The sequence below is a fragment of the Neomonachus schauinslandi genome, chromosome 16, assembly GCF_002201575.2.
Source record: "Neomonachus schauinslandi chromosome 16, ASM220157v2, whole genome shotgun sequence".
Classification (NCBI taxonomy): Eukaryota; Metazoa; Chordata; class Mammalia; order Carnivora; family Phocidae; genus Neomonachus; species Neomonachus schauinslandi.
In genome coordinates this window covers 27,392,432-27,402,921 of record NC_058418.1, presented here as the reverse complement: position 1 = coordinate 27,402,921, position 10,490 = coordinate 27,392,432, and positions in this window count along the sequence as shown.

Below are 10,490 nucleotides of genomic sequence, written 5' to 3'. Positions count from 1 at the left end.
TTGGCAACTCTGTAAGCAGGTTTTATGACCCCAATCGCACTGAGCCTAATGGTACTCGCGCCTTGCCCAAGGTCAAATGGCCAGGCCAGGCCGCCTTAAACTCTGTCTTTAACCCTTGTGCCCTAACTTCAAGTCTGGTGTTACACCCTCTACATTTCCCTGATTAAAATATTGCACCTGCAGAGTGGTGGTGGGCTGGAGAGGCCAGGAATCAGGAGAAGGGTTTCTCAATATCATCCCCAAAAGGGCCACACTGGAGAGGGAAGCAGAGTTTTGTGGATTGAAGATGCTCCCCAGGTGATGATGTGTTCCCAGGTACGTCTGGTTGAAAGGTATTCCATTAATTCATTCTGTCCTCCAACAAATATTTACGGAAGACTTGCTATATGCCTGGCACGGTTCTATATGACTTAGATTCAACCGGGGGCAGACAAGTGTCCATTGTGCTAAGGGCTCTGACAAAAAGGAAACAAACCCCCTGAGACCAATTTAGAGAGGGCAGTCTCTTTGAGGAAGAGCATCTGAAGCCCAGGCTCCTTATGGAGCCCGAGCCAGCCCTGCAAGAATTGAGGGGAGAGGCTTCTGGCAAGGGTGCAACATGGTGGAGGTTCAGGAGCTTCTAGAAAGGGCTGTTTGAGAACCGAAAAGGAGATGGGCTGGTTGGAGCTGGCTAGAGCAAGGTGGTCAAGGGCAGATGGTATGAGATGAGTTTGGAAACAGAAGCAGATGGGAGCCCATGCAGAGCCCCAGAGATTTTGGGGGGTTTTTTTTGTTTGTTTTGTTTTGCTTTTTTTAGGTAGCCTTTAAGCTACTGCCAAACTTGTGGCTTAAAAATAAGGGTTTTTTTAATTAATAGATTAGAATAGCATAGTATAAAGCATGCAATGGTTCTCAAACTTTAGAAAGTATCAGAATTACTTGGAAGTCTTGGTAAAACTCCAAGGACTTTTTTTTTTTTTTTTGAGAGAGAGAGAGGAGATGGAGATGGAGAGACAGAGGGAGAGAGAGAATCTTAAGCAGGCTCCATGACCAGTGAGGAGCTCGACAAGGGGCTCGATCCCACAACCCTGAGATCATGACCTGAGCCAAAATCAAGAATCAGATGCTTAACCCACTGAGCGACCCAGTTGCCCCCAAGAACTTCTGATAGAGCATATCTGGGGTGGGGCCTGAGAGTCTGCATCTCCAACTAGTTCCCAAGTGAGGCTGATGTTGCTGGTTCAGGACCACGCTCAGAGAAACACTGTGTTAAGAATGTACCATCTATATTATGGGAAAGTTTTGTTTTTTGAAACTTGTTTCAGGGATATGTATGCTCATGGGTACTAGATCCTGATATTTAAAAAAAAAAAAAGAGTGGGTCATATTTTAAGAAGTTGGAAAACCCTTAACTTAGAAATTTAGGACCTTTCTTTAGAAGAGAAGTCATCATCCTTCAAGGTTCAAATGAACTCTGCTGGAAATCTTGTGACATCCCCCAAAAAGAAATAAACCAGCAAATACCTGAATGAAAAACAAAATAAATGAAGGAAAATCTATCTGGAATCAAGAATAGGGTTTATTCGTAGCCTCACCTTGGCCTTGATTCATCCGACCAAACCTTCGAAAATACTGTGTCGCGCTTGGGCACAGAGCCTGGGATCATGCTGCCCCTTGTCTCCCTGGCTTCCGTGCCCAGGAGCACTCTGGCTGTGGAGACCCCGTTTTCCTGTGCTGGGACCATCTCCGCAGTGCTGCTATCCTGCACAGGGTCAACCAGCATTCGGTCCGTAAGACGTAAACACACTTGCCTGGCCTGTTGAGTGGTTCCTCTGTCATTTGTCCCTTCTCCTATTAGAACTTCCAGATCTCCATGGGAAATCGGGGTAAGTCTCTACTTCTCGCTCCTGGCCAGTTCCGACATCAGTTACAAAAGCATGTCTAATCCCCACTCAGGGACGGACCAGCCTGGTGGGGAACGTGAGGGCTTCTCTGTGGAAGCTCAACAGAAAGGCTGCAGCCTCTGGAAACTGCACGGTCTTGGTCGGTTCAGCCTACTTTGACCAAGTACGGTAGACCGGTAGTCACCGCAAAGATGAGTAAGACTGTCTAGTTGGAAATCCACAGAGCGCCTGGAAGGACAGCAGGCAGTGCTGAATTTTAGGGACAAGTCAGGTTCAATCGCTATGACTTAGATTGTGTTCCAGGGAGTACGCTGGGTTGTCAGAGCCCAGGCCAGGGACAGAAGGCCCGAGAAGCCTGCAAAGCCATTCAGAGGGAGCTGACCTCCCACTCTTCCTCCTCTCATCTAACTTTCTTCCCATCTCCTGGCCCCTTGAGGCACAGCTCGGTGGCGCAGGCCACATGGGCGGTGCCTTCCCCAGCCTGCTGGCTCCGCTCTCTTTGGCACTTCTCCGATTCTGCCTGGAATGCAGGAGGGGTTCTTTCCCTCACTCACCTGCCACCACCATGCAGTGCCAGGTCCGGAGCACGGCAGAGATTCTGCAGACGCCCATGTGTAGGAAACTGCCATGATGTATGGTGAACGTGCCAGGTTTAGTCCTCAGGAGTCCCCGGGAAGGCTTCGAGGCTGTGTGTGCACCTGTCTCCCCGGCCAGTCTGTAGTCCTCTTGAGGGCAGGGACTCTGCTGTATCCATGTGTCCAGCTCTGTTTAACCACCATTTCCTGAAAGATCCAGCAGCTTCCAGAGAGTCCTCAAGAGGAAGAGATGAAATCACAGAGACTTTGAGTCTCCTTGGAAAACTCCCGGCACAGCCAAGTCCCCAGACTCACAAGGGAAATTCTCTTCCCTCTCTCCTGCCACCCTCCCCTCAACAGCACTAGATGCTTATGATGGAATCCATGGGACCATCCTCCCAGGACTTCCCTTCTACGAACTGACCCCCTCCCCATAGGGAGTCCCTCTGTAATTACAACGTGACTCCTGACCCCGGGTGACTGGCTGGGGCTTGGCACCTGAGCCACACCGAACCAATGAGAGGCCTTTCGGGGTTCCTTGGAATGAAAACTGAAAAAGCGCATCTGATATCTTGGAGCGAGGCATGCACTGTTCTAGGGAGCCCCATTTCTCTCCAGAAGTGTCTCAGAAGTGGAAGAAGCCAGTCAGCAAGTAGATATGATGGAGCACATACTCTGAGAAGCAGAACTGAGAAATGGAATGTTCTGAGGTCATGTGAGCCCCTCATTTCATTGGTTCCTGAAGTCCTGTTGCATCTTTTCTGAAATACTCCAGGATCTAGTTGGTACCCCTTCTTCCTTTATACAGGGGCAGCTTGAGTTTCTGTTGCTCACAACCCATAGCATCCTGGCTAATGGTACAAGGCTGCTCTGAGGAGTCTCTCCCCTTGGGAAATGTCATGCTTTTGGTGAATTCTCTTCTCTGCCCTCCCCTCACCCTTACCCCAAACCAAGAGTCACCCATGGATGGTACCAGTAACTCTATTAGGGAGCAAGCTATGTTTTTAAAACAACCTTGAAAGATGAAATGAACCTGTAAAGGTAATGGGAGGTGGGTTAGCAAAGCTCCAGGGCAGAATGTCTGTAAGAGATGTGTTTCTGCCATAGATTGGTCAGATTCTAAAGTCCAGTTTGGTAAGACCAACAAACAAATAATGTATCTTCATTCTTTTTATACAGCTGCTATGTAGTAAAAGCACTTATTAACTGGATAAAGAGATAAACTGGATCATAGGTTATCAGTATGGGAAACATATTCACTAGCCTGGGTCCTTGTTATACATAAAAGGTCAGTTAAACGTATACATATTTCTGGATATTTAAGTGCATTATAATTCCCTTTAGTGGACCATGGTCAACTCCCTAATATCTGTATCCCCACTCTGTCATCTTGGAAAGGCCATCATGGAGTTTGGGGTTTGACTCTCCCTCTAGGGACAGCTCTGAGGTTAATCACACCGAAGCATGTGGTTTAATAATGATCACGTGACCCACTTCTGGTCAATTAGAGTCCAGGAGAGGTTGGCCAGAAGCTTCTAGAGAGTTTTTTTATGTCCTCTAGAGAGTATGCTCACTTTCCCCAATGGGGACCTAACAAATTTCCTTACCATTAGATCAGTCTGAGTAGAGTATCGTGCTAACAGTCAGCACTGAGCTCATCCCAACCGATGAAAGGAAGTCCCTCAGGAAGGGCAGAGCCACGGGGTGGTTAGAAGCTTAGCGTCTGGAGTATGAGAATTCTGAGTGCAAATCCCAGCTCTGCCAACTGATGTCTGTATAAACTGGGCAATTGGCCCACCCCTTGGAGCCTCAGTCTATACATCTGTACCATGGGACCATTAAGGTTTCTGTGGTGGCTCCTTGCCACCTTGGGCTACGCACAATCCAGCCCCCACCCAACATCCAAAACTCCTTCTGGGGATCCCCCAGTGGTGTGTCATATTGGTGGAAGATGGAGCTTACCTAGCCTTACTCTTGCTTAAAAGATAAGATCTTTTGTTCCTGCCCTGACCCAGCCAAATGGAAGGTTTGGGGCTTTTTTTAAGTAAACTCTGTGCCCAATGTGGGGCCAGAACTCATGACCCCAAGATCGAGAGTCGCATACTCTCCTGACTGAGCCAGCTGGGCAGCTCACATGGCAGGTCTTGGTGTAAGCAGGTCAGATTCAGTGACTCTGGGGCACGGAGGGGGCTGGAAGTTATGTTGATTGGTCAGCAGAGTTGGCACCCGGAATAGCCCTCCCCTGCTGCCTGACCCTCTGGGGCTCCCTGGGTCCCGGCCCCTTTCCACAACCCCGCGTTCCAGCCTCCCAACCACTCTGGAAGCCCCAGTCCCCTTCCCATAAACTCCGTCCTTCTGGAATAGCAAGTTGGCCTTGGTTGCTTGCAGCCAAGAGCACGGCCATATAAAAGGGCCTTCTTTGTAAGTCCGCTGTGAAGCCTATAACTGAGATTTGCACTTGTAAAGCATTTCAGTGAATGCCTGGCTCAGCGCATGTAGCTATTGAGATTATTACGAACTCAGATGGCCCCAGGAAGGGATGATCTGAGTTAAACACAAGGTTTTAATTGACCAAAAAGGGTACACAGAGTCCTAGTTGCCGAATTGGCACCTTTCCCTCCACACGGAGTCTCTGGCTGCTTGGGGTCTCCCGCTTGCCATATTCACCATGAATTGGCAACGCTCGATGAACACAACGGAACGAAGGCCCAGACCCTCCAAAGGCCAACACCAAGCAAACAAGAGTGTTGAGTAACGATTTTGGCATCACATTCTCCTTCACCAGGGTTTGCTGGCCGTCATGTGGAAGCCAACAAACAGCGTGAGGAAGTCAGGGCAGTGAAGGGACGGGGCTCGAGGGCAGAGGTCCAGACCGGATCTGGAGTTCAAACAGTCATCCCACGGCCACGTTCCGTGGTTGCCCTGCCTGGCTCTTCACCAGCAAGCACGCTTTGAAGTGGTTGAACCGGCTTCTTACCTGGCGGGGGTTTGAGTCAGATGCAGGCATATGACTTCCTTTGTAATTTGGTACATTCCAGACACCCAGTGAATATGGCCATCAAGATCACCACCACCGAGGGCATCTTCTTCCTCCTGCTAACACTTACGGTGCCATCAGGAAACCCCGGGGACTGGCTATACATTTTACAGGCATTAGTCCATTGGCTCCTTCCAACAGCCTATGAGGCTAGGTGCTATCACTGTGGTTAACAGACTGAGGCTTATGGAGATTGAGTGACTTGGCCTAGCCCTTCACCACTCAGCTGTGCCTCAGCCAGCTCGCCAGGAAAGCCCCTCTCCCCCCACCAACATGCACACTCACAAGTTCTGACTCATTTCAGCCGGCCTTATTCTCAACAGACCTTTCTCTGCAGGCTAAACAGCCACAGATAGAACTTTTGCTAAAGCGCCTTCGTGTTCTTACTCCGAAGATGGCTTTTATGCCCTGGTCGGTGGCATAGTCTGTCTCTTCCACATTATAAACTCTTATGTACATGCCATAAAAATGCCCCCTCCATGCTTATGGCAATATATTGATCACAGATGTTCAGTCCCACATGCAACGTCAGAAGCTTGGGCCCACACTCCTCTCTGTGAGTTTGGCCTGCAGGATTCAGGCGTGCAAATGTCCCCTCACACCCCAGCGCTGGGGGGCCCCGAGAAAGGATGATTTATGAATGGGATTCTCAGGTGCTCTGCCCCAGATTAATTGCTTTCAGGCCCTATGTGTCAATGGTAGAAAAATGAATCACAGCCACACCACTTTGCTGAAGAAAATGAATCCGAAGAGGCGGGCGTCCTTCTGAAAGGTCACTGTGCACGCGGATCCGGCTGGTCTCTGCAGGGGCGCGGAATGGCGATGGGAGGGGAGACGCCGTAAGGACTGTCAGGTATGCTGTCACCACGGGGGCAACTGCAGCCCCCAGTACCACAGCCCCCCCCCCACTTTCTCACTTCTCTTCCCTCGCTCCAGGGAGGTGGGACCCAGCCGATCGATACCCTGTGTGGCCGGAGGTGCCTGCCACGTGGTCATTTCTCAAGCGAGGCCCTGATGGCACCTACCACTAGCAGTCAAAGGCGGCCAGAGACAGAATCAAGGCCTGTCCCATTGTGGGACCTGTCTCTGCCTCTTTGATAAACATCCCCTGCACAAGCTTGCAGCAAAGAAACCATTTCCAGAATGCAACATGCCACGCGCCTAGCACCTGCCCTCCCACTTCCCAACTGACATTTCCTTGTGCTCCACAGCAGCTTTTCCTGGGTTCCCTGGCAAGTTGGCCCGGCCAGCCCCAAGCATCCCCACCCCCATTTTCTTCCTGTGTGTTGTGTCAGGAGAGCGGAGCCCCCCAGGGACGGCTGCTGGAAGGTGGGGGGCAGCTCCTGGCTGGAGGGAGGGTGTTGCGGAGACCCACGCGTGCTGATGAGCAGCATTCCAAATTCAATTACTCCAGGGAAGCCACACCTCATTAGGCGTTCCTGATTTTTCTGGAGAGGAAAAGGCATTATTCTGCCAAACGAGTTGTCTAGCATGCTTTTTTTCATCCTCTTCTTCTTCTGTCTTTGGGGAGGTGGGGGGAAGCCAAGTCTGGATGTTGCAGCCAAGGTGGCTCGAAGCATTCTGCTTCCTCCCCCGACCAGGCTTCTCTTGCTGATCTCGGCCAGAGAGAGGCGGGCAGTGGCCAAAGAGCTCGAGGGTCTAGTTCCGAAGTGGATGGCACCGGGGCCCTTTGCTCTCTTCCTCGCTCCACGTGAATGGGAAAACCACATCACCTGACCCACAACACCCTTCCTGGACAAGGCAGGGGGGCAGGGTGTGGGTTGGCAGGGAAGCTGACTCTGGTAGGCACAGCACTAAGAGGCTATCGGCCTTGAACGTTTGGGAAAAAACAAGAGATTTTTTTTTTCCACTCCACAATCAGCTTAGAAACCTACAGAATAGTCACAGGTGGAGGAGGCACCTTTTGAACTGGGGTTTGCTCAACCTCAGCACTATGACAGCTCGGCCCCTGTAACTATTTATCCCGGGGACTGTCCTGTGCATCCGTCTAGCAGCATCTGTGTCTCTGCCCCCTAGGTGCCAGGAACATACATCATGACAACCAAAAATGTCTCCAGCCATTGCCAAATGTCCCTGAGGGTGAAAACTGCCCCCAGAAGGAGACACTGCTTCTAGCAAAGATGTAGAGGCAGCAATAAGCCCGGACGCTGGATGTCTCCAGGATCTGGAGGTGAACATTCCAGAACCCACACAACCAATACCCATGTCATCGAGCTGCAAGAGAACTTGCAGGGGATGCGAAAGGATTTCATAAAACCATCATCATCATCATCATCATCATCATCATCACCAGCTACCTTTTCTGGAGTGCCTGTGATGGGCCAGGCATGTACCAGCTGCTCAGCCCACACCATGTCTAACAAGAATTAGTGGTTATTAATGCTAGTGCCACGCGCTGGTGACTCAGAGCCACATTTTCCCCAAATACGGCAAGCATGAGATACCATGGCCAGGCCACACCCATCGCTTGCAGGAGCAGAATGGCATGAGTTTCTAGTTCCTTCACAGGCACGGTGCCTGACCGGGGACATTTCGGGACACAGGAGGAGTTGGGGAACTGAGCCATGCTCCTATCGGAAGATGACTGGCCCCCACCTTGCAGGACTTTCATATTTGCTGAGCCCTCCTTGACACCCTCACTACACAGAGCGGTCCATGCCCGCAGCATCTGCATCGCCTGGGAGCTTGGGAGAAATCTGGAATCTCGGGCCCCACCCCTGACCTTCCAATTCAGAATCCGCATGCTCACGAGATCCCCGAGTTATTTCTCAGGGCACTAAAGTTTGAGACCCTACTCTGGCACACCAGTACCAGCCTGCTGGCATCTGTCAGCATTTTATTTTTTTTGAGATTTCATTTATTTATTTGAGAGTGAGAGAGAGAGCACACAAGCAAGGGGGAGGGGCAGAGGGCTGAGCAGGGAGAAGCAGGCTCCCCGCTGAGCAGGGAGCCCGATGCGGGGCTCGATCCCAGGACCCTGAGATCATGACCTGAGCCGAAGGCAGACGCTTAACCATCTGAGCCACCCAGGCGCCCCAGATTTTATTTTTTTATTTGAGAGAGAGAGAAGGGGAAAGAGAGCATGAGCAGGGGAGAGGGGCAAGGAGAGGGAGAAGCAGACTCCGCATTGAGCAGGGATCCTGATGCGGGGCTGGTTTCCCAGGACCCTGAGATCATGACCTGAGCCGAAGGCAGACGCTTAACCGACTGAGCCTCCCAGGCGCCCTGCATCTGTCTGCATTTTAGAGGGTGCACAGATGCATGGCAACAGCCTGGCTCTCCCTAGATCCATTCGTTCAACAAATATTTACTGAACACCTACCATGTGTCCTGCCCTTATGGAGCCAACAGTCAGGGCCTCTCACCAACCCCCCTCCTCACCAGACAGGTGACTATACAGAGGAAGTCACTTGATTTACATAGAAAGATCATGAAGCCCCACCAGCTTAAGAACCTGGGGGAAAATCCTGCTACTAATAATCAAGGCAAGGGTTTTAATTCCAACATCCTTTTCCTCAATCCTGGCTCTTTCTTCTACACCCGTACTTCTTTTCAACTATAATCATCAGGGCAAAAAGAAGAAACAGAAGTTTCTGCCTGTCTTAACTACTGAATCATACTAAAGGCAGGATTGGGTGCTGGGGGCGGTGGTCACTATGCCCGACTGCCGGCTTCCGTCATGAACTCATCTAGAATCAGAGACAGTTTCGTTCACGGGGGTGAATTTTTTGCTCAAAGCTCTCCATCAGCAACATCAGTTCTAAATCAAAGGCCTTTAAAGACCATCCATAAAAAAATACAAAGCAACCACAGCTCTGGAGGTTTTAACGAATCTGCACCCTCAAACTGTCTCTTCCTGTCATCTGAAATCGAAACAGAAGTCCAGATTGCTTCCATGCAGCGGACTCCAAACTCCTGCCCCAAGTACCCTCCTCACCTGGCCTTCCTAAAACTAAAAAACTTGTTTTTGTTATCACTTACTTCCATTTGGTTTAATTTTGTCTTCTCATAAAGCTATCACGAGACCTGGTTATAGGCCCCCAGCAGCCCCAAACCTCCGTGATTCCAGGGAAATTACTCCAGAGCCTCAATTTTCTCATCTGTAAAATGGGAAACGTAGAAACTGTTTTACAGAGTTCTTGGGGGACTTCGTGAGGCTAATGAATGTAGATCCTGTGCTCAGCCCCAAGCCTGAGTCCTGGCAAGTATGCAACACATGGCAGCTCTCTTCTCCCTCCCTTTGCTCTGAGAACATTCCAGGCGGGTGGCTGAGGGCTGATGGTGACTGATGATGAGTCTTCTTAGGGATTCTCCAACACATTGGGTTGAGTTGCTAGGCGAATGAAGGAGGCAGAGCCCCATTCAAATGCAGAGGATGGAGCTCAGCAGAAGGGCAGTTACCGCCCCGGATGCTTGAAGTAAGCTTGCTGCTATCCTTGGCATGTATTCTGTGGGTCTTCTGTGATGCTCAGAGAAATCAAAAGATCGCCATGAACGTCTCAGATCGGCGGGGGGGGGGGGGGGGGGGGGGGGGGGGGGGGGGGGGCTGTACAGGTCACAGAGACACCTGACATCCTTCTGGTTCTCCCAGCTCAAGGAACTCCCCACCACATGAGCCTTAGACTTCTCGAGACAGAAGCTAAAAATGCCAGACATGTATGTGCCCAGCCTCACTTGCCACTATGAAGCAGCCACCAAATGTCCCGCTGAAGACGCTGACTCAGGAGCCAGGGCCTGTGAAGAATCCAGACTGCTGAAGATGTCACAGGAGTGAGATGGTGCCCAGCATCCGCGGGGTCCGCAGTGGGACGGCTTCCAGTGGCGATAGTCATGTCTCCTCAGGAGCTACCCTGGAGACCAAACCTAGACAGGCTGAGCCTGATTCGCCTGCCCTCCGAAGGAATCTATGAGCACCCCAAGTCCTTTAAAAGGTTATTTCTTTGTCGAAATTAAAGTGTCTCTTGCTGACGCTAA